Source organism: Microcaecilia unicolor, chromosome 3, assembly GCF_901765095.1.
Source record: "Microcaecilia unicolor chromosome 3, aMicUni1.1, whole genome shotgun sequence".
NCBI classification, from domain to species: domain Eukaryota; kingdom Metazoa; phylum Chordata; class Amphibia; order Gymnophiona; family Siphonopidae; genus Microcaecilia; species Microcaecilia unicolor.
In genome coordinates this window covers 532,403,390-532,429,302 of record NC_044033.1, presented here as the reverse complement: position 1 = coordinate 532,429,302, position 25,913 = coordinate 532,403,390, and the positions used below count along the sequence as shown (strand labels likewise).

The following is a 25,913-nucleotide window of genomic DNA, read 5'->3' as shown; positions in this document are numbered from 1 at the left end:
CCTCTCTCACTGCTCCTGTGTCCTCGCTGGCAGCTTGAGAGTCCGAGTCCCAATCAATCAGTACAAGACCCGGCCAGCACCAGCACACTCGGCCTTCAAGCCTATCAGCTCGTGGAAGCCCTGTTGGTACCGTCCCTCTGACGCATACGTGGCTTGTCAGAGAGGGCAGAACAGGGCCTTCCCGAGCACGTGGCATTGGCGTGAAGGCTCATTGGTGCTTGTGCTGGGCCTTGTACTGGCTGGTGATGCTGGGGCCCAGACTCTCAAGCAGGCAAGCAACGGGAGAAGGAGGATGGGCGGTGGGAGGGAGAATCACTGGACATGGATGTCAGGGGAGGACGGAGGGAAGGAGAATTGCTGGGCATGGATGGATGACAGGGGGCAGAGAAGAATCGCTGGACATGGATGGGCAGGGAGGACAAGGGACAGAGGACAAATGCCGGAAATGGATGGAGAGGAGAGAAGGAGGATTTCTGGACATGCGCGTAATTAAACTCTGGAATTTGTTGCCGGAGAACGTGGTGAAGGCGGTTAGCTTGGCAGAGTTTAAAAAGGGGTTGGACGGTTTCCTAAAGGACAAGTCCATAAACCGCTACTAAACGGACTTGGAAAAATCCAAAATCCCAGGAATAACATGTATAGAATGTTTGTACATTTGGGAAGCTTGCCAGGTGCCCTTGGCCTGGATTGGCCGCTGTCGTGGACAGGATGCTGGGCTCGATGGACCCTTGGTCTTTTCCCAGTGTGGCATTACTTATGTACTTATACTCTAAAATCCATTTGTGATAGGAAAACACAACAAAAACAGACATCCTTCATACAAATTTCACAAGCTATGTTCGTAATCCCTTCCTTCTCTTGTCTTTATATTAAACATTATTTCAAATGAATCTTCAAGCCTAAGCTCTTTAGGAAGGGGCTAAGAAGAAAAATGCAGATATTCATGTTGATTCCCATCTAACTTTAGATGGAGATGGAATTATCAGTCTGTTGGTCTGTCAATGGCCGAAGTGTCTGAGTCGGTGTATAAGGAATAATGAGATTAGACAAATATGATGGACTAGATGAATAAAATGCTTTATGTGTCAGTGTAAGAATTTTGAATTTTATCCTAGCTTCAACTGGGAGCCAGTGCAGTTGATATAACAGTGGAGTAATCCAGCTAGTGCTGGGCAGACTTATACGGTCTGTGCCAGAGCTGGTGGTGGGAGGCGGGGTTGGTGGGTGGGAGGCGGGGCTAGTGCTGGGCAGACTTATACGGTTTGTACCAGGGCTGGTGGTTGGGAGGCGGGACTAGTGCTGGGCAGACCTTATACGGTTTGTGCCAGAGCTGGTGGTGGGAGGCAGGGATAGTGCTGGGCAGACTTATACGGTCTGTGCCAGAGGTGGTGGTGGGAGGCGGGTTGGTGGTTGGGAGGTGAGGATAGTGCTGGGCAGACTTATACGGTCTGTGCCAGAGCTGGTGGTGGGAGGCGGGTTGGGGTTGAGAGGTGGGGATAGGGCTGGCCAGACTTATACGGTCTGTGCACTGAAGAGGACAGTACAAATAAAAAAGTAGCACATATGAATTTATCTTCTTGGGCAGACTGGATGGACCGTGCAGGTCTTTTTCTGCCGTCATCTACTATGTTTATAATGCGTGCTGCTGTATTTTGAATCATCTGCCAATCTAGGTCACAAGTACCTGGCAGGAACCATTCCTCTAGCTTCACTAAACATCTCCTAAGATATGTAAGGCAAAAAGATATACTCAGGCTTGTAACCCTCGAATATAGTTTCAGAAATTCTCTACGAACTTCCTGAGGTTTAGAGGAAGCATCTGGATAAACAGAAAGATGAAAGAGGGTTAACTGCTCCTTTTAAAAACCCAGCTAATATACATATAAGTACATAAGCTTTGTCATACTGGGACAGACCAAAGGTCCATCAAGCCCAGCATCCTGTTTCGAACAGTGGCCAATCCAGGTCACAAATACCTGGCAAGATCCCCAAAAAGTACAAAACATTTTATGCTGCTTATTCTAGAAATTTCCCCAAGTCCATTTTAATAATAGCTTATGGACTTTTCCTTTAGGAAGCTATCCAAACCTTTTTTAAGCCCCGTTAAACTAACCACTTCTACTACATTCTCTGGGAACGAACTCCAGAGTTTAATTACACACTGAGTGAAGAAATATTTTCTCCGATTCATTTTAAATTTAGTACTTTCTAGCTTCATCGCATGCCCCCTAGTCCTAGTATTTTTGGAAAGAGTAAACAAGCAATTCACATTTACCCATTCCACATCATGATCACAGATTTATAAAGATAACCACTAGAGCACCTCTGTATTTCAGGGCGTATCTGAGGTTCGGCGGTAGGGGGGGCAGGGGGCTAGAGTGAGGGGGCACATTATAAACCCCCCCTACTGCGCCATCATCATCGTCGTCAACCTCCCCCCCCACCGCCATTAACCCTCCCCCGCCTACCGCCAACCCTTTCCCCGCCTACCGCCGTCACCTACTCCCGAGGTCCGCTCCTGCTGGTTTTTTAAACTATACTTCAGCTGGCGGGGACCCCAACCCCCACCAGCCAAGCCGAGGTCTTCTTTAACTTCTTCACCCTCGTGCTGTTAAAGCTGCATGATGCATCCTTCCAGTTGGCCGGAGTTTGACGTCGCAGCATAGAGGCTGGAAAAATATATTTTTTTAAATTTTTGAGGGTGGGAGGGAGTTAGTGACCACTGGGGGCGTAAGGGAGGTCATCCCCAATTCCCTCCAGTGGTCATCTGGTCATTTAGGCACATTTTTGTGCTTGGTCGTAAGAAAAAAGGACCAGGTAACATAGTAACATAGTAAATGACGGCAGAAAAGACCTGCATGGTCCATCCAGTCTGCCCAACAAGACAAACTCATATGTGCTACTTTTTGCGTATACCCTACTTTGATTTGTACCTGTCCTCTTCAGGGCACAGACCGTATAGTCTGGCCAGCACTATCCTCGCCTCCCACCACCGGCTGGCTCTGCCACCCAATCTCGGCTAAGCTCCTTAGGATCCATTCCTTCTGAATAGGATTCCTTTATGTTTATCCCACGCGTGTTTGAATTCTGTTACCGTTTCATTTCCACCACCTCCCATGGGAGGGCATGGGAGGCGTCCAAGTTTTCTTCAGGGACGCCCTTCTTTTTTCCATTATTGGTCGAGGACGCCCATGTGTTAGGCACGCCCCAGTCCCGCCTTCGCTACGCCTCCGACACGTCCCCGGGAACTTTGGTCGTCCCCGTGACGGAAAGTAGTTGAGGACGCCCAAAATCGGCTTTCGATATGCCGATTTGGGCGACCCTGTGAGTAGGACGTCCATCTTGCGATTTGTGTCGAAAGATGGGCGTCCTTCTCTTTCGAAAATAAGCCTGAGAGTGTCAGAGACAAGAGGAGACATAGGTCACCAGGAAGCATAGAAGCCAACTTTCGTAATTATTGGGGGTGCTAAGCCCAATGGAAATAACTCCTCCCTCGACACATACAAGGAATTTTCTCAATATTGGGGGTGCTCAAGCACCCACAGCACCCACAGAGTCGGCTCCTATGCCAGGGAGATCTGATGCTGATCCTCAAAAGAGAGAGACAGAATGAAGCCTGCTGCTAGCTTATTGGGGAAGGGGTTTGGATCCTGGGGAGTAGTGGAACTGGTGAATGCTGATGAGACCCTGACAGAGATAAAAATTGGATCCAAGTCTTGCTCCCTGATCTGCCTGATCTCAGAGGAAGAGATCACTGGGGGTGGGGAGGGGGGGAGGAAAAGTGTGATTGAGGCACAGAAGACCCGTTGCTCTAAAATAGCGCCGGAACAGCGTGGGGCGCTATTAGACCTATGATCAGAGATAATGCATGCAAATTTAAGCAGCACAATTATCTCTGATTATGGGGTAGAAGTGCGGGAGAATTGTGCCTGAGCACGTACAGTAATGGATAAAATGAACATGTGTTAACTGTCAGGACTGGGCCCAGCTTTTGCCCATATAATTAACACAGAAACAAGATGCTGTCTGCGTTTTAACTGCTCTGCACATAAATCATAGTAACATAGTAACATAGTAGATGACGGCAGAAAAAGACCTGCACGGTCCATCCAGTCTGCCCAACAAGACAACTCATGTGTGCTACTTTTGTGTATATAAGTCTGCCCAGCACTAGCCCCGCCTCCCAACCACCGGCTCTGGCATAGACCGTATAAGTCCTGCCCAGCACTATCCCCGCCTCCCACCACCGGCTCTGGCACAGACCGTATAAGTCTGCCCCGCACTATCCCCGCCTCCCAACCACCAACCCCGCCTCCCAACCACCAGCTCTGGCACAGACCCTATAAGTCTGCCCAGCACTATCCCCGCCTCCCAACCTCCAGCCTCGCCTCCCACTACCGGCTCTGCTATCCAATCTCGGTTAAGCTCCTGAGGATCCTTTCCTCAAATCAGTTCTTGTATACTGCTAATCAGGGGCGTAGCCAGACTTCGACGGGAGGGGGGGCTGGAGCCCAAGGTGGGGAGGGGGCACATTTTGGCCCGCCTCCCTGCTGCCGCCCTCCCGCCGCCATCTCTGCCCCCCCACCACTGCTTCTGCCTCCCCTCCACCGCCACTCCCCCCGCCGCCGGTTCTGCCACCCTGCCGCCGCTGGAGGGCACCGCTTCTGCCACCGCTGCTCCCCCCACTGCCGCCATCGCTCCCACTCGCCCCCGCCGCTATCACCACTGGAAGATACCTTGGCTAGAACGTTTGTCCCGTGCTGCTCTTACATCGCCTGGTGCCCTGTCCTGCTTTCAGCGCTGTGCACGCTCATTTTAATGAAACAGTTTCATTAAATGAGCGTGCATAGCACTGAAAAACAGGACAGGATGCCAGCAATGTAAGACCAGCATGGGACAGATGCCTTAGCTGGTGGGGGTTGGGGGACCCCTGCCAGCCAAACTGGGGGCCCCGGAGCCAGTTTGAGGGGGCCCAGGCCCCCGTGGGCCCCCGTAGCTACGTCACTGCTGATAATATCCCCTTTCCAGGGTTCAGTGCGGTTTACATTCTAGGTGAGACAAAAGCCGATAATGTTAGTGTGAGATATGAGAACAATTAGAGACCATTGATGTAATTGCATGAGACCAAAAACATTAAGGAAAGGATAATGGACTGTTATGGAGAGTCTTTGGCAAGAGAAAGCTTTTTAGTCTCTTCCTGAAGCTAAGGCAGCTGTTTTCTGTTCTGATGGCAATAGGGGGAGAAAGATTCTCCAGGGCCTGTCGCCGGGGTCTGTCTCTCTACTGGTCCTGACAGGACCTGGGTGATCACATCCCAACTCCTCGGAAAAAGCAGCTGCAGGGCAGGCAATGCAGAGGAAGGCTTCTGCTGGCAAAGCTTGAGGACCCCCACCAGCCATGGTATGTGGAGTTGCAGCAGAAGGAGGTGGGACAAAATTTGCCCCCTCCCCCTAAGTTTTATAGTCTGGGTATGCGGCAGTCCGGGAGGGGGGCCGGCAGCAGCGGCAGTGACCCTGCCCTGGGCCCGGCTCAGTCTCTCGGTGGCCCTGAGGTCCAAGTACAGGGAATAGAGAGCTGAAAGTCTCTCTGGACAGACCCACAGTGGAAAAACACCTAAGGGATTAGAGTAAAAATGTTGGTTCTCCTCAAGCACACGAAATATACAACAAAGAGAGTTTATGAAAACAATGAGGCATTTAGAGCACAAAAGCAAAGTCAAGTGATGGCAAAAAGAACAGTATTTGCTGGTTCTGCATCACCAGTGCTCCTTCCACTAATAGACGGGTTTTGAACCCTCTTCTCCTTGTTAAGTGCCTTTTTACTTAGGCACAGAGAAGAGGCCTTTCTCCTCCTGGGCTGGGTGTCACTCCTCTCACTCTACAGTCTCTTGGGCTTATGGACTTGGAGTGTTCATTCTCTCCTCTGGAGGATTCAAATTGCATCCCAAAGGGCTGTGCAAGAGGAAAAGGACAGGTGGACATAAAATCACTCCCCACCCATTATCTCCCTGCAGCGACTGGGGTGCAGTGGGTGGGGCAGGGGTGTAGGCAACAGGTCACTCGGGATGCCATTCTGCCTGGCTGTGCTCCTGAGTAAAATGCAGGCAGGACCTGGGTTCCAAAAATTCTATAACTCTATCGTCCATTTAGCCACACTGCTGTGGGTTCCAATTCTTTCCCCGCCTTGAATATGGAACAGTTTGCAGGTTTTCTCATAAGTACATAAGTATTTCCATACTGGGAACAGATCAAAGGTCCATCAAGCCCAGCATCCTGTTTCCAACAGTGGCCAATCCAGGTCACAAATAACCTGGCAAGATCCAAAAAAGTAGAAAACATTTTATACTGCTTATCCCAGAAATAGTGGATTTTCCTCAAGTCCATGATTCCTCCTTTCTCCTCTATAAGGCACCTTGTGGCCTGGGATTCAGCTGCAGCTCACTTTTCACCCCTCTCCTCTCATTCTTCTGGGAACAACGCTCACTCCTGCCCTTCCCCCTCTCCTCCACGTCTCCTCTTTAACCCCAGTGGGCTCCAAGACAGGAAACCTGGCACTCTTCGGTCATGTTAAAGGAAGAAACCCTGAGCAATCCCCTCACCTAGGTCAGTTCCCACCCTGTTCCATGTTTGTCAGTTAACAACGGGAATAGCACAAGCTAAATGTCAACCTGCTGTGTTAACTGTTAACGTGACATTAGCTGCTTTAATACATTTTAATACATGGGGCCCTTCGTTACATGAAGTTTCTGAGCATCTGAGTGGCTTTCATGGAGCCTCGGCTAAGAATTATTTTCACTAATGCCACGGACCTACTAGACTGTGGCCTAGTCTTGACAGCTGCTGCCCCTCTCATTTCGGAGTTCACTGTTTCAGTTTTACTTGGATTTAGGTTTATACCTTTTGCAGAATTCATATGTATGAGGTACAGGAATTAATTTGTCTAACTTCCGTAACTAATCATTTCTGTTGGCGGCTTTCCAATCCAACTGATTTCTAAAGGAGGCCAAGTTCTCCTTTGACTTCAGGAAAAAGCTTGGAACTTTGGCCTATTTGTGAAATAATGCAGATGCTTCTGAGTCCACAGAGGTAAATTTGGTGAGGACGGAGGGTGTTGCCTTTGCAATGGTGGGTGAGTCGGAGGGAGCAGGCTGTCCTTATTCATGGGGCCAGATTTTGGTGTTCTCAGAAATGTCTATTAGCAAAGAGGAAAGTTAAGCCAGATGTCTGAAATCCTAAGGGTGGTGGATGCATGCAAAATCAACCAGCTGTTTTGAGATCCAGGCCCTAAATCAGATTCAGCTGTCAGAAAGCCGAGGCCGTGAGAAGCTCAGTGGACTCGGGATGTTGGTTAGGAGAAGCACGATCACCATCAAAGCAGTTCGAGAGAACCAGATTCTGGTGGAAACCGAAACAGTGAGCAGAACCCGAGGAAACACTGGCGCACACAGGGAGCGGCAAAATGAGCAGAAAAAACGAAGGGAAAACACCTCTGTCCACTCTACAGACTGGATAACTGCCTGCAGCCCCCAAATACTGGACATACACGTGCTTTCAGGCCACTGGGAAATCTAATCCATGCTCTCCTCACTCCACTGGTGCTCACTAATTCAGTACAGGCCAGAACTAGGCTCCTAAACCAAAGGGTTTCCTTAACTGGTCAATATTCAGCTGACAGCAGTCAGACTTCTTTTCAACACTGACCGTTCCCGGCTAAATTAGCCCCATATGTTCAATACTGAGCCATGTCTAGGCACCAGCAATGAACATTGGGGTCTGAATGCAGTGCACCTGTCTGCTGTTAATGATGTGTGTCCCAGCCAATATTCAACCAGGTCCCACTAAAAGTAGACTAGAGGTTAGTGCTCTGAGCTTTCATCCTGGGGAACTGGGTTCAATTCCCACTGCAGCTCCTTTTGACTGGGCAAGTCACTTAACCCTCCATTGCCCCAGATACAATAGTACTGTATATACTACGTACACTACTTTGAATGTAATTGCAAAAACCACAGAAAGGCAGTAGATCAAGTCCCATTTCCCTTTCCCTATTGGAGATTCTACTTGGAACGTTGCTACTATTTGAGGTCTGTTGGCTACTATTTGAGGTTCTCCATGGAATGTTGCTACTATTGAGATTCTGTGCTACTATTGAGGTTCTCCATGGAATGTTGCTACTATTTGAGATTCTCCATGGAATGTTGCTACTATTGAGATTCTGTTGCTACTATTTGAGATTCTCCATGGAATGTTGCTACTATTGAATTCTGTGCTACTATTTGAGATACTCCATGGAATGTTGCTACTATTGAGATTCTGTGCTACTATTGAGGTTCTCCATGGAATGTTGCTACTATTGAGATTCTCCATGGAATGTTGCTACTATTTGAGATTCTGTTGCTACTATTTGAGATTCTCCATGAATGTTGCTACTATTGAGATTCTGTGCTACTATTTGAGATACTCCATGGAATGTTGCTACTATTGAGATTCTGTGCTACTATTTGAGATACTCCATGGAATGTTGCTACTATTTGAGGTTCTGTTGCTACTATTTGAGATTCTCCATGGAATGTTGCTACTATTGAGATTCTGTGCTACTATTTGAGATTCTCCCATGGAATGTTGCTACTATTGAGATTCTGTGCTACTATTTGAGGTTCTCCATGGAATGTTGCTACTATTTGAGGTTCTGTTGGCTACTATTTGAGGTTCTGTTGCTACTATTTGAGATTCTCCATGGAATGGTTGCTACTATTGAGATTCTGTGCTACTATTTGAGATACTCCATGGAATGTTGCTACTATTGAGATTCTGTGCTACTATTTGAGGTTCTCCATGGAATGTTTGCTACAATTTGAGATCTGTTGCTACTATTTGAGATTCTCCATGGAAATGTTGCTACTATTGAGATTCTCTGCTACTATTTGAGGGTCTCCATGGAATGTTGCTACTATTTGAGGTTCTGTTGCTACTATTTGAGATTCTCCATGGAATGTTGCTACTATTGAGATTCTGTGCTACTATTTGAGGGTCTCCATGGGAATGTTGCTACAATTTGAGATTCTGTTGCTATTTGAGATTTTACATGGAATGTTGGTACTATTTGAGATTCTGTTGCTACTATTTGAGATTCTACATGGAATGTTGCTACTATTTGAGGTTCTCCATGGACTGTAGCTACTATTTGAGATTCTGTTTTATTTATTTATTTAATTGTACCCCACGCTTTCCCACTCATGGCAGGCTCAATGTGGCAGGCATTGGAGGGTTAAGTGACTTGCCCAAAGTCACAAGGAGCTGCCTGTGCTGGGAATCAAACTCAGTTCCCCAGGACCAAAGTCCACCACCCTAACCACTAGGCCACTCCTCCGCTCGTTGCTACTATTGGAGATTCTACATGGAGTGTTGCTACTATTTGAGATTCTGTTGCTATTTGAGATTCTACATGGAATGTTGCTACTATTTGAGATTCTCCATGGAATGTGCTACTATTGAGATTCTGTTGCTACTATTTGAGATTCTACATGGAACGTTGCTATTGGAGGAGTAGCCTGGTGGTTAGTGCAGCAGACTTTGATCCTGGGGAACTGGGTTCGATTACAACTGCAGCTCTTTATGACTCTGGGTAAGTCACTTAACCCTCCATTGCCCCAGGTACAAAATAAGTACCTGTATATACTATGTAAACCGCTTTGATTTTAAGCACAGAAAGGTGATATATCAAATCTCATCCCCTTTTCCCTAAGACACTTATGAATATTAACCAGGACCCACATAAGAATATCAGCCAGGACCTACTTAAGAGGAAGTGATGTGGTTGATCTGTCCCCTCTCAGATCCCCTCCTGATCCAAGTAGGCCTCCACAATACCCCTCCCCCCCCCCCCACACACACAAAACAGCTCCCTTCTGATCCACTACACTTCCCCCCACCCTGATCCTATCCAAAACCAGAATCCATGCCCACAATCCTGACCCCCCTCCCTCTTCATCCTAGGATTTACCCAGGGAAGATCCCTGGTAGCTAGTGGGACAGAGTTGGAGCAGTCCCGCTCCTGCAGTGGGGGGCAACACGGCCGTGCTGATAATCCTTGTCATTAAGCCATACATTTCACGTTCAAATATCTTTTCTGGCACTACAGAAGATTCACTCACTGAGACTGTTATTGGATGACTGTCAATATGTACCAAGGGCGGGGCAGAGGGAGCGGTCTGCCCCGGGTGCAGGCAATAGGGGTTCATTGTCTGTAGATCAGGCAGTTCTCATCCAAGTGTCAAAGGTGCAGAGACACCAGATGTTAAAGGCTGCTAAGTGGGATTTGCTGCCAGCACAGCCTGGGAAAGAGCCCAGTGTCAGGGTCTTGCACAGCTTCAACTGCGCTGCTGGGCTGGGTTTCCTGCTGCCTGCTGCTTTCCCCTCTCTAAAGTAAATTAAACTAAAAAATGCTTTATACCACAATTACTTCATCAGTTCTATGCAGTATAAAAAGAAGCCAGACATACCTGGGAAAATGCAATCAAACTGACCATTAAAAACAGCTAAAAAATAATCATACACCCATAATACTTATTGCAGGAATTTCTCAAATACCCTTGTTTTTAATCACAAAAGCCTATCAAAAGATTTAACATTGCGGAAAGGTTGTTCCAAACTTTGATTCCTGCAAAAGAGAACGAAGACTGAAATATCCTCTTATATCTAACAGACTTCAAAGAGGGCAAATGTAAAACCAAAGTGTTCCTCAATTGCATAATATTATCATAACAATTGTTACCTTGGCTTTTGCCACTGTTCATCTTTATAATTTGCAGACTCCTTTGTATCGCTCCTGGTGTGACCGCACCTCAAATATTGTGTTCAATTCTGGTCGCTGCATCTCAAAAAAGATATAGTGGAATTAGAAAAGGTGCAGAGAAGGGCGACGAAAATGATAAAGGGGATGGGACGACTTTCCCATGAGGAAAGGCTGAAACAGCTAGGGCTTTTCAGCTTGGAGAAAAGGCGGCTGAGGGGAGATATGATAGAGGTCTATAAAATAATGAGTGGAGTGGAACAGGTAGGCGTGAATTGTTTGTTTACTCTTTCCAAAAATACTAGGAATAGGGGGCATGTGATGAAGCTATAAAGTAGTAAATTTAAAAACAAATTGAAGAAAATATTTCTTCAGTCAATGTGTAATTAAACTTTAGAATTCGCTGCCAGAGAATGTGGTAAAAGCTGTTAGCTTAGTGGGGTTTAAAAAAGGTTTCTCTAACTTCCTAAAAGAAAAGTCCATAAGCCATTATTAAGATGGAGTTGGGGAAACCCCACTGCTTATGATTAATTTGTTACATTTGTATCCCACATTTTCCCACCTATTTGTAGGCTCAATGTGGCTTACATGGTACCGGAGAGGTGTTTGCAGACTCCAGGGTAAACAAATACAGTGATGTTATGGTAGGATAAGGTTCATGTGCTAAGACCACATAAAGGAATCGTACAACGGGAGAGTGGTGTGATGTCCATTACGTACTTTAGTGTTGTCATGTTGCAGAGGTCAGGCAATTATGTTGGATCGGTAGGGTATTTCTTTCTAAACAGGTGAGTTAAGCAGCAAAAAAATGTATTGTACTGTTTTGGGATCTTGCCAGGTACTGGTAACCCGGATTGGCCACTGTTGGAAGCAGGATACTGGGCTTGGTGGACCATTGGTCTGACCCAGTATGGCTACTCTTATGTTCTAATGGTTGTGCTATACATCCCTGGCCATTTGTATCTCTGCTCAAAAGTGTCCACCCCTTAATGGTAGTTCATATTTGGTTCCAATTTTATTGAGTATGTCCTCCACCGTGATGGTTTCCCAAATGAGCAGATTATACATTTGACAAATAAATATGAGGACCCTATATCTTTAGTTCTGGAGGTTATTTGACCAAATGCACAGAGTCAGCCTGGAGTCAAGACAAGACTTACCATGAAAGTTATTTAAATACCACAAGATATATAAATAATGAGTGGAGTGGAAACAGGTGGATGTGAAGCATCTGTTCACGCTTTCCAAAAATACTAGGACTAGGGGGGCATGCGATGAAACTACAGTGTAGTAAATTTAAAACAAATAAGAGAAATCTTTCTTCACCCAACGCATAATTAAACTCTGGAATTCATTGCCGGAGAATGTGGTGAAGGCGGTTTAGCTTGGCAGAGTTTAAAAAGGGGTTAGACGGTTTCCTAAAGAACAAGTCCATAAACCCCTACTAAATGGACTTGGGAAAAATACCACAATTCCAGGAATAACATGTATAGAATGTTTGTACGTTTGGGAAGCTTGCCAGGTGCCCTTGGCCTGGATTGGCCTCTGTCGAGGACAGGATGCTGGGCTCGATGGACCCTTGGTCTTTTCCCAGTGTGGCATTACTTATGTACTTATGTAATACACAAGAAGAAAATGGTCTCCCTCACTCACTGGACAGAGAGAGCAGTATCAGGGCCACAGAAGACTTGGTGTTAGCAGTAAAAACCTCACAATGGAGGTGATTCAGGCAAAGACAGTGATTGAAATCAAGAAGGACTTGGATAAGCACAGAGGATCCTTAGTTGTGGGGAAGTGAGGGGTAAAGCCTGGGATGAGCACAGAGCTATGGAGTGTTGTATTAAATTTTGCTTGAACATTGAAGTATTAATCTTTACCACCAGCCCAGTGCAGTGTATCGCAGTTTGCAAGGCATAATCGGCCTCATTTCCATGTATGGAAAAACTACTGCTCCTTGCTGGGAACTGTTTATATTGATGGGGCTCCTGCTGCCTGATGGAGAAAAACATTGTGATTTCACAGGGAGGTGTTAGTTGAAGCTTTTGCTTCTGCTGAGATTATCAGAGGTAAATACAGTTAATGTTGTACTGCTCACAGGGTCCGTCATAGGCTGGGCCAATGGCTTTTCTCTCTATACTGTACATATATACAGAGGGGTCTGTACCCCTCTACCCCTCCTTTCTGTGGGCAGCTTTATTAACGAGATGTTGAAAGGCGAGTCCTAAAACGTGTCCTACAAGAACAAACATGAGTTTTGTCCTAGGAATATGTTTAAATGACAGTTATATAACAGATTTGCTTCATTTGTCCCCTCCTAGGAGTAGCCTAGTGGTTAGTGCAGTGGACTTTGATCCTGGGGAACTGAGTTTAATTCCCACTGCAGGTCCTTGTGACTCTGGGCAAGTCACTTACCCTCCATTGCCCCTGGTACAAAATAGTACCTGAATATATGTAAACCGCTTTGAATGTAGTTGCAAAGCCCTCAGAAAGGTGGTATATCAAGTCCCATTTCCCTTTCCCTTATGACATCACAGTATCAGAAGTGAGCCAAGTATTGGGCAATCAAGCCATTGTGACATCACTGATGAGGTTGGCTCTTATTGGTGGAATGAGTGGAGGAGTAGCCTAGTGGTTAGTGCAATGGACTTTAAGCCATTGTGACATCACTGATGAGGTTGGCTCTTATTGGTGGAATGAGTGGAGGAGTAGCCTAGTGGTTAGTGCAATGGACTTTAAAGCCATTGTGACATCACTGATGAGGTTGGCTCTTATTGGTGGAATGAGTGGAGGAGTAACCTAGTGGTTTAGTGCAGTGGACTTTGATCCTGGGGAACTGGGTTCAAGTGCCACTGCAGCTCCTTGTGACTCTGGGCAAGTCACTTAACCCTCCATTGCCCCTGGTACAAAATAAGTACCTGAATATATGTAAACCACTTTGAATGCAGTTGCAAAATATCACAGAAAGGTGGTATATCAAGTCCCATTTCCCTTCAGATCACTTTATTAATCGGTCACTGCAAACATTTTATTCATCCACCGTCTCCCCTTCCCCTTTTGTTGATGATGGTGTTAACATTATCTTCCTCACTGCTGTTGCAATTTTGCATTATCTGGGGCCACTGTCTGAATTTCTCACCAAGGGTCCTCCATCCTGCCATAGAAACATGTAGTTAAATAGTGGCAACGTGTAATTAACTCTGGAATTCATTGCCAGAGGATGTGGTGAAAGCAGTTAGCGTAGCAGGGTTTAAAAAAGGTTTGGATAGATTCCTAAAAGAAAACTCCATAAGCCATTGAGAGTTTAATAAGCTCGACAAGAGAGACCTTAGGGTGTTGGAGGAAGCTGTGAAATCTCATGGCTGTTGCACCGAGACTCTGGCCTAGCAGCGGGAAAAACTTTCAAAGGAGAAAGCTGGAAGAAGCTGGTGCAGCAGCTTTAAAAGTCAGTTATGGTTATTGCGCTTTGGTTCATTTCACTTTTGCAGGTGGACTAAGAGGAGAGGGATGTCACTTCTCTCCTGGGGTCCCTCAGAAAAGTTTCGCTTGGGGGTTCCTCATTTGAGTCTCACAAAAAATCGAACGTGCAGTAAATTTTAGTGTGAAAATATCTTAAATTGATACTAATTCTGAAAAACACTAGCTTAACGCCAAGCTTATCCAGATCTAAAAACTTATTTAATTATTTAAAGAAGAAAGATCCATCAGAAACCAATCGGATGAAAATCCTAGGTTGTGACCGGCATCAACTTAAGCTGTTGTCTCATTTCTATCATCAGGGTCAAAACTCCTTGTTTCATATAGTTTTTTCTGCCATTGTTTACTGTGCATCAAAAACTTTTTTTTATATTGTGACAAGGCAAGCCCCAGAGACTCCCCAGTGAAGCAGTTGAGCTCAAAACTACGGGTCCCACAAGTCCTTGCAAGAATGAAAGAGAGTAGTTCTAAAAATGGATTCCCAGCCCCAGCAGGGGGAGCAATGGCTCGAGGCAGGGTGAGCCTGTTACTCCCTTCCCCACTAGAGGGCGAGGGAAGGATGAAGCTCAGTTTCCCTGGCTTCACCATCAGTATATAATTCCCCCCAGCTGTGAGAAGGGGAGAGCAGATTTCCTGGAGGCTCTCAGTCACCAGGAGAGAGGGGAGACGAATGGAGAGAGAGAGATTCCATGGAGTATGTGGAGGAAGGAAGTAGCCTGCCATTAGAGCTGCCTAAGGGAGAGGAGCCAGCTACCATGGAGTGGGAGAATTCAAAGGTTGCCCTGCCCAGCACTTGAAGGCCATAGGCGCCCGGTATAAGAGGCTTGGGGAGGCTAAGCCACCCCAGCCCAACCGCTGCCCCCACCCCGTGAGCTGCAGGCTTCCCCGCTCCCCAGCCAGGTCGCCAATCATCTTCCATCTGCCCTCAGCTGCCCGATAGCCCTCATTTCCTTCCTGCCCTCGCCCTACCTTTAAATATTGTAATTTTCCTTGAGCGGGCAGCACCGGCATTGCAAGCAGCAGCAGGCTTTTGGACGTGAGGATTTACACCAACTGAACCCTGGCGTAAATCCCCATGCCTAAATTGGGCACAGATACCCCAAATTCTATAACAGTGCACGCATCTTAACTGAATGACCCTCCCATGGCCACGCCTACTTTTTAGTTGCATGCTAAAGAATGTGTGCACTCATCTTTACAGAGTAGCGCTTAGCAAGAGGCATGCGTAAATCCAAACTGTAGTCAGTTAGCCCCAGTAATTGATAGCACCCAGTTATTGGCCCTGATAGGCTCGCTACTTGTGCATGCACATTGGGCACACATACACACTTGTGTACACAGTTTTAAGCGCCATTTATAGAATTCCCCTGTGCATGTATTATGCATCTAAGGGGCACACTCCAAATCGAAGATATAACTTGAAACATCTGACTTGGACAATGCAGGTTATACACAAATATACAGCTGTGCTTCCTTAATGAGTAGGTATGGTGGTAGTTAGTCAATTTATGTATTCTGATATTGTCATCTTTGGCCCATACTACCTGACCTGGGGGAGGAGGTTTTGGCCTTTGAAAGCTAGTCCAATAAAAAGATATCACCTTATTTTCCATTGTTTGTTTAGTTCCTCTGAATAGTGTTGCTGGGCCATATGTATGAATTGAGAACATCCAAGTTACACTGCAGCTAAATACTGGCCTCTGCATGATCTTTAATTATTTAAAATGTATAATAGCTGTGCTGGGTTAGGCCAACACTGACCAGTGTGAGTTGTTTGAAAGTATCCGTCGGATCCCAATAGGAACGTTCCATTTTGCTCCTTCCTGGAAGTAAAATGTTGGAGACTTTCCAATCTGTCTGGCTGATGATTATTCTTGGACCTCTCTTCCAGTAACTTGTCCAGACCTTTTTGTGGTGGTCTTAACTCAGCTATTCTATACGTCTTGACCACATTTCTAGCAGAATTAATTCTGGAGTTTGCATGTTGGCTCAAAACATGATTTCCTAAATATACTGCTGGATAGTTTCATTGGAGCATCTTCTAGTCTTAGTACTGTTTGATAGTATAAATAACTTGTTCACACCATACAGAATTTTATAGACCTCTGTTGGTATCAGCTGTCACTTGTTTCTTCTCCTAACCAGTTGAGCCTTTCTTTTTATAAGAGGACTGATCAGCCCTATAATCATTTTTCTCCTCATTCTGCTGTTTTGAGGTGCAGCTACCCAGAACTGCTTGCAGTACTTAAGTTGTGGCTTCATCATAAGGAGTCTTTCATGTTGCCAAGTGCCTTCTGAAAATCCATATACAATATATTGACCGTCTTGCTTTAAGTTTTTTATTTACACATCTTACTGGAATATTACTGCCCCATCCTTGACCATCTTTAAATCTAGATTGAAAGCCCACCTCTTTAACATTGCTTTGACTTGTAACCACTCCCCCACATTAATTGATTTGCTTTCTTTATTTTTGTCTATTAGATTGTAAGCTCTTTGAGCAGGGACTGTCTTTCTTCTATGTTTGTGAAGCGCTGCGTACGCTTTGTAGCGCTATAGAAATGCTAAATAGTAGTAGTAGTAGTAGGCTCCAGCCTTCCCTCGTGGAAACAGGAAATACGTCAGAAGAGGGCGGAGCCATGCGAGGGAAGGCTGGAACCTGCTGCTGCTTGCAATGCCGGCGCCGCCCGCTCGAGGAAAATTACATTATTTAAAGGTAGGGCGAGGACAGGAAGGAAACGAGGGCTATCGGGCAGCTGAGGGCAGAGATGATTGATGACCTAGGGAGCAGGGGATCGGGGGGAGGGCTGGAAGAAGGCAGGAAATGGCTGGCAGAAGGGAGATGGTTGACATGGGCTGCTGGGGGGGGGCTGGAAGGAGGTGGTTAACATGAGTGGATGGAGGGGAGGGCAGGGGGGAGAGGAGGGTTGCTGGACATGGGAGGATGGTGGGGAGGGCAGGGGAGAGGAGGGTTGCTGGACATGGGTGGTGGATGGAGGGGAGGGCATGGGGGAGAGGAGGTTGCTGGACATGGGTGGATGGAGGGGAGGGCAGGGGGGAGAGGAGGGTTGCTGGACATGGGTGGATGGAGGGGAGGGTTGCTGGACATGGTGGATGGAGGGGAGGGCAGGGGGAAGAGGAGAGTTGCTGGGCATGGGATGATGCAGGGGAGGGCAGGGGAGAGGAGGGTTGCTGGACATGGGTGGATGGAGAGGAGGGTTGCTGGACATGGGTGGATGGAGGGAGGGCAGGGGGAGAGGAGGGTTGCTGGACATGGGAGGATGCAGGGGAGGGCAGGGGAGAGGAGAGTTGTTGGACATGGGTGGATGGAAGGGAGAGGAGGGTTGCTGGACATGGGTGGATGGAGGGGGAGGAGGGTTGCTGGACATGGATAGAGGGGAGGGAAGAGTGAGGAAGGAGATGAGATGAGGGAAAAGGAAGAGAAAAAAACTGCACATGGAGGAAGAAAATAGGCAGAAGCTGGATCCACTGGACAGTCAAGTCTGTGGAGGACCCAGCTTTTACTTATGGATGTTGGACAAGAAATGAAGAAGAAAGGAGGAAAGTAAAGAAATAAATGGAAAGGAAGCCCTGGAAACGGAGTTAAGAGGACAGATAGCAGCAGACTCAGATACTGGGCCAGCATGATCAGAAAAAGGCACCAGGCTACAAAGGTAGAAAAGATCATTTTATTTTCATTGTAGTGTTTGGAATATGTCCACTTTGAGAATCAGGTGCTCAACATTCAAAGTTTATATTTATTTACTTATTTATGGGATTTTATCCCACATTAAACATGAATTAGGGTGTTTTGTGGCTCTACATGAGAATTGTGATGATATGATCCCTTGTTTCATATTGTTGACGGTCTGCATTTTCCGTATGGGTGGTATATTGGTGTATTAGGTTCTGCCCAGTGTAATATTTATGGTACAGTAAGGTTCTGAGTGTGTTTTTGCACAAAGTTGTGCATAGTGTTTTGGAGTTGAGTGATTGTGGTTAAGTATATGCTTTGAGCAACCACTTTATTCTTTGACATATGATACATAACTAATATCTAAATTTAATAAAAGGTATTAATTGTGACTTATTTTTATTTATTTTTTCTGTGTGTCATCAGACAATTATGGATTTAAGCTCCACCGCCAACCCTGCCGCCAACCCCGCCCCCTTTAGCCTCCCCAAACAGTTAGGCCACCGACCGCCTATCTTGAAGGCAGTGGAGGAGGCCACACCGGGCGGGAGTGGTGCTGAGAGGTGGGAGAAACAGCCAACCCTGCTCCTTACAGGGTTCCCTCTGTGCTGTGAAAAGGCAGGTGATTTGTGGTATTGGTTTGATGTGCAAAGACTGTCCATGAAGATTTGTTCTGAACTGTTGTGCTAAACCCTTCTGAAGGAGGGGAGAAGGGAAAGCTAATGCCCTAATAGAAGACCTGAGCGTTTGCTGAGGGATTTGGGGACCTGGACTGTACCTTTTTTTCTTTTGAAGATTATCTTATGAGGACTGTACATTTTGTTTTGAAGAATATATTATGATTTTTGGTATGAAATTGCCTTGATAATAAAATACTTTGGCCCTGAGTCCCAGTATCAGCAGCATTCTGTGCTAGAACCCTGGGAGCTCCACAGGCTTGTTGGCTCCACTCAAGAGGCGGAAGCGGACCCCCCTCTTTTACAATACACACAAAGAATAAAGTGATCAAAAGTGCCAAAGCAATGAAAGAACAGCACTTAACTTAGAGGTGCTTTTACTAAGGTGCATTGAAAAATAGCCTGTGTTAGTGTAAGCGTGAGTTTTGAGCCCGCGCAGATCCATTTTTCAGCGTGCCTGTAAAAAAGGCCTTTTTACATTTTTTGCCGTAATTGGCGCGTGCCCATTTTGGGTCTGAGACCTTACTGCCAGCCATTGACTTAGCGGTAAGGTCTGATGCGGTAACCGTGCAGTAATCGTGTACACGCATAGAATGATGATTAACGCCTGGTTTCCGCCATGCGCAGGAAAATGAAAATTATTTTTCAGGAGCGTATAAAAAATGAAATTAGCACCGGGGCTACACGGTAACTCCAAATTGATGTGCATAGGACACACGTACACGCCTACGTGGCTTAGTGAAAGGGCCCCTTAGCATTCAACGGGCCACCGTTTCACCCTTTTTGGCTTCCTCATGAGCCTGTGCTGCTTGTCATCACCATGAATATATTTCCAGTTCAATGAACTTTCTTTCAAAATGGTAGAAACGAGACAACGGCTTAAGTGGATGCTGGTCACAACCTAGGATTTTTAGCCGATTGGTTTCTGAGGAGTCCCCCAAGGATTCCCCCTCTCGCCAACCCTCTTCAATCTAATGATGATACCCCTAGCCAAGCTATTAGCCAATCAAAACCTCAATCCCTACATATATACAGATGATGTCACGATCTATATCCCGTTCAAACATGATCTAAAGGAAATCTCCAACGAGATCAACCAAAGCTTCCAAACCATGCATTCCTGGGCGGATGCATTCCAGCTAAAACTTATCGCAGAAAAAATACAATGTCTTATACTTACATCACAACACAACACAAATAAATTCACCACCATAACCACACCAAACGTCACCCTCCCTGTCTCAAACAACTTGAAAATTCTTGGAGTCACCATTGATCGAAATCTCACACTCGAAACCCACGTGAAGAACACAACCAAGAAGATGTTCCACTCTATGTGGAAACTCAAAAGAGTAAAACCCTTCTTCCCGAGATCCATCTTTCATAGCTTGGTATAATCAATGGTGCTAAGTCACCTAGACTATTGCAACGCTCTTTACGTTGGTTGCAAAGAACAGACTATCAAGAAACTCCAAACAGCCCAGAACACAGCAGCCAGACTCATATTCGGAAAAACAAAATATGAAAGTGCAAAACCCCTAAGAGAGAAACTTCACTGGCTCCCGCTTAAAGAACGTGCCACGTTCAAGATCTGCACGATTGTTCATAAAATTATTCACGGAGATGCCCCGACCTACATGCTAGACCTTGTGGACCTGCCTCCCAGAAATGCTAAAAGATCAGCCTGCTCATTTCTTTATCTTCACTTCCCCAGTTGTAAAAGAGTAAAATACAAAGTAACACATGCAACCAGCTTTTCATACATCAGCACGCAGATGTGGAATGCACTACCAACTAATGTGAAAACAATCAATGAAATAACCAATTGCCACAAATCTCTAAAAACCTATCTCTTCAACAAGGCCTACTACGTCAACCCATAGATTAATTATACACCTCACCACTACACCCTTACTCTGAAAGTCAAATTTCTATAACAATTTGCTTATATCTTTCCTGTCACCCTCGATCTCTTTGTAACACCAATTGTATCTCTTACCCTGAAATGGCAATGCCATAACAGGTCTCTGTAAGCCACATTGAGCCTGCAAATAGGTGGGAAAATGTGGGATACAAGTACTATAAATAAATAAATAAATTTAAAAAACCTGTCCTTTCTTTCTCTATAACATCAGCAAAATCTGTCCCTTCCTCTCTGAGCACTCTACCAGAACCCTTATCCACACTCTTATCACCTCTCGCCTAGATTATTGCAACCTGCTTCTCACCGGCCTCCCACTTAGCCATCTCTCTCCTCTTCAATTGGTCCAAAACTCTGCTGCGCGACTCATTTTTCACCAGAGTCGCTTTGCTCACATTAGCCCTCTCCTCAAGTCACTTCACTGGCTCCCTATCTGTTTCCACATTCAATTCAAACTTCTCTTACTGACCTATAAATGCATTCACTCTGCCACTCCCCAGTACCTCTCCACTCTTGTCCCTATGCCCCCCCCCCCCTTAGGTACTCCGTTCTGTAAATAAATCTCTCTTGTCTGTCCCCTTCTCCACTACTGCTAATTCCAGACTCCGTTCCTTTTACCTCGCTGCACCTCACGCCTGGAATAGACTTCCTGAACATGTACGTCTTGCCCCGTGCTAGCCCATTTTCAAATCCAGGCTAAAAGCCCACCTCTTTAATGCTGCTTTTGACTCCTAATCACTGCTCACTTGCCTGTACCTTTTATCCCCACCTCTTTAATTCCCTTACCTATTAATTGTTCTGTCTGTTTGTCTGTCCTATTTAGATTGTAAGCTCTTTGAGCAGGGACTGTCTTTTCGTGTATGGTGTACAGCGCTGCGTATGCCTTGTAGCGCTATAGAAGTGATAAGTAGTAGTAGTAATGTAGAAGCCTGCCCTTGCAGATCAGGAACACGGCCGCGCAGGCTTCTGTTTCTGTGAGTCTGACGTCCTGCACGTACGTACGTGCAGGACGTCAGACTCACAGAAACAGAAGCCTGCGCGGCCGTGTTGCTGATCTGCAAGGGCAGGCTTCTAGATGGAATGTTGCTAGTGGAGGAGTAGCCTAGTGGTAAGTGCAGTGGAACATGGAATGTTGCTACTATTGGAGATTCTGGAATGTTGCTACTACTTGAGATTCTAGATGGAATGTTGCTACTATTGGAGATTCTAGATGGAATGTTGCTATTCCACTAGCAATATTCCATATTTAGATTGTGAGCTCTTTAAGCAGGGACTGTCTTTTCATGTATGGTGTACAGTGCTGCGTATGCCTTGTAGCGCTATAGAAGTGATAAGTAGTAGTAGTAGTAGTAATGTAGAAGCCTGCCCTTGCAGATCAGGAACATGGCCGCGCAGGCTTCTGTTTCTGTGAGTCTGACGTCCTGCACGTACGTTGCTGCGTTGCTGATCTGCAAGGGCAGGCTTCTAGATGGAATGTTGCTAGTGGAGGAGTAGCCTAGTGGTTAGTGCAGTGGAACATGGAATGTTGCTACTATTGGAGATTTTACATGGAATGTTGCTATTCCACTAGCAACATTCCATGTAGAAGTCAGCCCTTGCAGATCACCAATGTGGCCGCGCAGGCTTCTGCTTCTGCTTTTGTGAGTGCACTAGCAACATTCCATATTTAGATTGTGAGCTCTTTAAGCAGGGACTGTCTTTTCGTGTATGGTGTACAGCGCTGCGTATGCCTTGTAGCACTATAGAAGTGATAAGTAGTAGTAGTAGTAATGTAGAAGCCTGCCCTTGCAGATCAGGAACACAACCGCGCAGGCTTCTGTTTCTGTGAGTCTGACGTCCTGCACGTACGTGCAGGACGTCAGACTCACAGAAACAGAAGCCTGCGCGGCCGTGTTGCTGATCTGCAAGGGCAGGCTTCTAGATGGAATGTTGCTAGTGGAGGAGTAGCCTAGTGGTAAGTGCAGTGGAACATGGAATGTTGCTACTATTGGAGATTCTGGAATGTTGCTACTACTTGAGATTCTAGATGGAATGTTGCTACTACTTGAGATTCTAGATGGAATGTTGCTACTACTTGAGATTCTAGATGGAATGTTGCTACTATTGGAGATTCTAGATGGAATGTTGCTATTCCACTAGCAATATTCCATATTTAGATTGTGAGCTCTTTAAGCAGGGACTGTCTTTTCATGTATGGTGTACAGTGCTGCGTATGCCTTGTAGCGCTATAGAAGTGTTAAGTAGTAGTAGTAAATAATTAAGTTTTTAGCTCTGGATAAGCTTGGCATTAGCTAGTTTTTTTCAGTATTAGTATTGCTTCTTCATTTGAGCTCATGCCACTGAGGCAAAGTCCTGCCCGGGGAACAGAGTCTTTTGAGTTCCCTGCATGGATTTGTATCCTATTGGCTTTTGAAAGACAAATTTGTAATTCTTTTTGCAACTATATTTGGATCAATCAGCTGAAAATTCAGTCCTCTAAAATTGCGAGTTCAACCTGCCACATGACTTCTTGCTTCAAGGTAAATCACGATTTGAAAGCGCTACACCACTCCGTGAAAAACTCCACTGGCTCCCTAGCAAACAACAAATAAACTTCGAAGTCCACACACTCATCCACAAGATCCTCCACGGAGAATCTCCAAGCTACATGACCAATCTGATCGACCTTCCAGCCAGGAACGGGTCCAAATCTTCTCGAACATATCTCAATCTTCACCTTCCCAATTGCAAAGGTCTCAAATACAAAACCTACTACGCATCCAACTTCTCTGTTATAGGCAGCCAACTCTGGAACGCCATACCAAGATTCATCCGAACAACCAACGAACATCTACCCTTCCGAAAGCTGCTGAAAACTTACCTCTTCAAACAAGCCTATCCAAACAACCCAACTTAATTTACAAACCTAATCCACAACATTAACATTAACCATACCTCAACCCTTCCCCCCCACATCTCTTTCCCTTGTCCTATTCTATACAACTGTGTTATCTCTGTGATACTTTGTACCCCACATTGTGAGCCGCACTGAACCTGCTATCGAGCGGGAAAGAGCGGGGTATAAATGCCATAAATAAATAAAAGGTGGTGTTTTTCTCAGTTCCTAATATTCTTTTCACATGTCCTTGTAATGCTTTTTCACTATGAAAGTAGTTATGATCATCACAGTTGATAATACTCTTCTTACTAACCTACAAATGCACTCGTTCTGCAGCCCCTCCTTACCTCTCTACCCTCATCTCCCCCTACATTCCTACCCGTAACCTCCGCTCACAAGACAAATCTGTCCTCTTAGTACCCTTCTCCACCACCGCCAACTCCAGGCTCCGCCCTTTCTGCCTCACCTCACCCCATGCGTGGAACAAACTCCCTGAGCCCATACACCAGGCCCCCTCCCTGCCCATCTTCAAATCATTGCTCAAAGCCCACCTCTTCAATGTCGCCTTCGGCACCTAACCTTTATACCTTTCAGGAAATCTAGACTGCCCCAACTTGACTGACTGTACATTTGTCCTTTAGATTGTAAGCTCTTTGAGCAGGGACTGTCCTTCTATGTTAAATTGTACAGTGCTGCGTAACCCTAGTAGCGCTTTAGAAATGTCAAGTAGTAGTAGTAATTTTCTTGTTTTGCTTTATGTTCTACCATGTAAGATGCTTTCTTTTACAATGTCAGCCGCTCTCAACCTGCTGTATGTGGGAAAGTGCGGGGTACAAATGTAATAAATAAGGTACTGTAAGCTTACTTCCTGCCTTTTTTGGGATATTTTTTTAACAAACCGTGAAGAAAAGCTTTACTGTCTTCATCTCTCTGTCACTATGGCCTCAGTGTTTGAACTTTGTGAATCCATGCTAACTCGTAAATTCCTCCAGGTCTGGAAAATCATCAGCTGGGAACACAGATCTGTTTCTTTGCAGCAGTGAGATCTCAGCCAGGTTTTGTGCTGGTTTTACTGCCACAAACCTCTTATGTTACCATATTAAGGAAGTAATATAATGTTCATCAAGGGTTTACTAGTATTTCTAAAGCAAAAATAATTATTATGTGACCACAGATGAGCACCAGACGGACTACACAAATATATTTTCATGGGCTGGTTTGAGGCCAGAGTTGGGACTAGTGAAGCTGCATAAAATCCACACGCTGAACAAGGTATCAGGCGAGTTGCCACCCGTTCAGTTCCCACCCACCAATTCCCCCCAAGGGCCTGGACGGCTTCCTAAAGGAAAAGTCCATAGACCATTATTAAATTGACATGGGGAGAATCCACTGCTTATTTCTGGGATAAGCAGCATAAAATGTATTGAATTTTTTGTTGGGATCTTGCCAGGTATTTGTGACCTGGATTGGCCACTGTTGGAAACAGGATGCTGGACTTGATGGACCTTCAGTCTGTCCCAGTATGGCAAAACTTATGTACTTTATCTCCATACTCTTTCCCCCCTAGTATTAGGGTCATGCGATGAAGCTACAAAGTAGTAAATTTAATACTAGTCAAAGAAAAGTTTTCCTCACTCAACATGTAATTAAACTCTGGAATTCATTGTGGTTAGCTTAGCGGGGTTTAAAAAGGGTTTGGACAGCTTCCTAAAGGAAAAGTCCATAGACCATTATTAAATGGACTTGGGAAAAATCCACTATTTCTGGGATAAGCGGCATAAAATGTATTGAACTTTTTTGGGACCTTGCCAGGTATTTGTGACCTGGATTGGCCACTGTTGGAAACAGGATGCTGGGCTTGATGGACCTTTGGTCTTTCCCAGTATGGCAATACTTATGTACTTAATCTCCCTACTCTTTTCCCCCTAGTATTAGGGTCATGCGATGACGCTACAAAGTAGTAAATTTAATACTAATCAAAGAAAAGTTTTCCTCACTCAACATGTAATTAAACTCTGAAATTTGTTGCTAGAGAATATGATAAAGACAGTTAGCTTAGCAGGGTTTAAAAAGGGTCTAAACGGCTTCCTAAAGGAAAAGTCCATAGACCATTATTAAAATGACTTGGGGAAAATCCACTGCTTATTTCTAGGATAAGTAGCATAAAATGTACTTTTTTGGGACCTTGCCAGGTATTTGTGACCTGGATTGGCCACTGTTGGAAACAGGATGCTGGGCTTGATGGACCTTTGGTCTTTCCCAGTATGGCAATACTTATGTACTTAATCTCCCTACTCTTTTCCCCCTAGTATTAGGGTCATGCGATGACGCTACAAAGTAGTAAATTTAATACTAATCAAAGAAAAGTTTTCCTCACTCAACATGTAATTAAACTCTGAAATTTGTTGCTAGAGAATATGATAAAGACAGTTAGCTTAGCAGGGTTTAAAAAGGGTCTAAACGGCTTCCTAAAGGAAAAGT

General features: G+C 45.5%; 1 protein-coding gene across 1 annotated transcript in view; it reads left to right on the top strand.

The window, feature by feature from the left end:
- LAMA4 (laminin subunit alpha 4) overlaps nucleotides 1-25,913 on the top strand; it is a 225,100-nt gene that overhangs the window by 4,177 nt on the left and 195,010 nt on the right. The window lies entirely within an intron of this gene.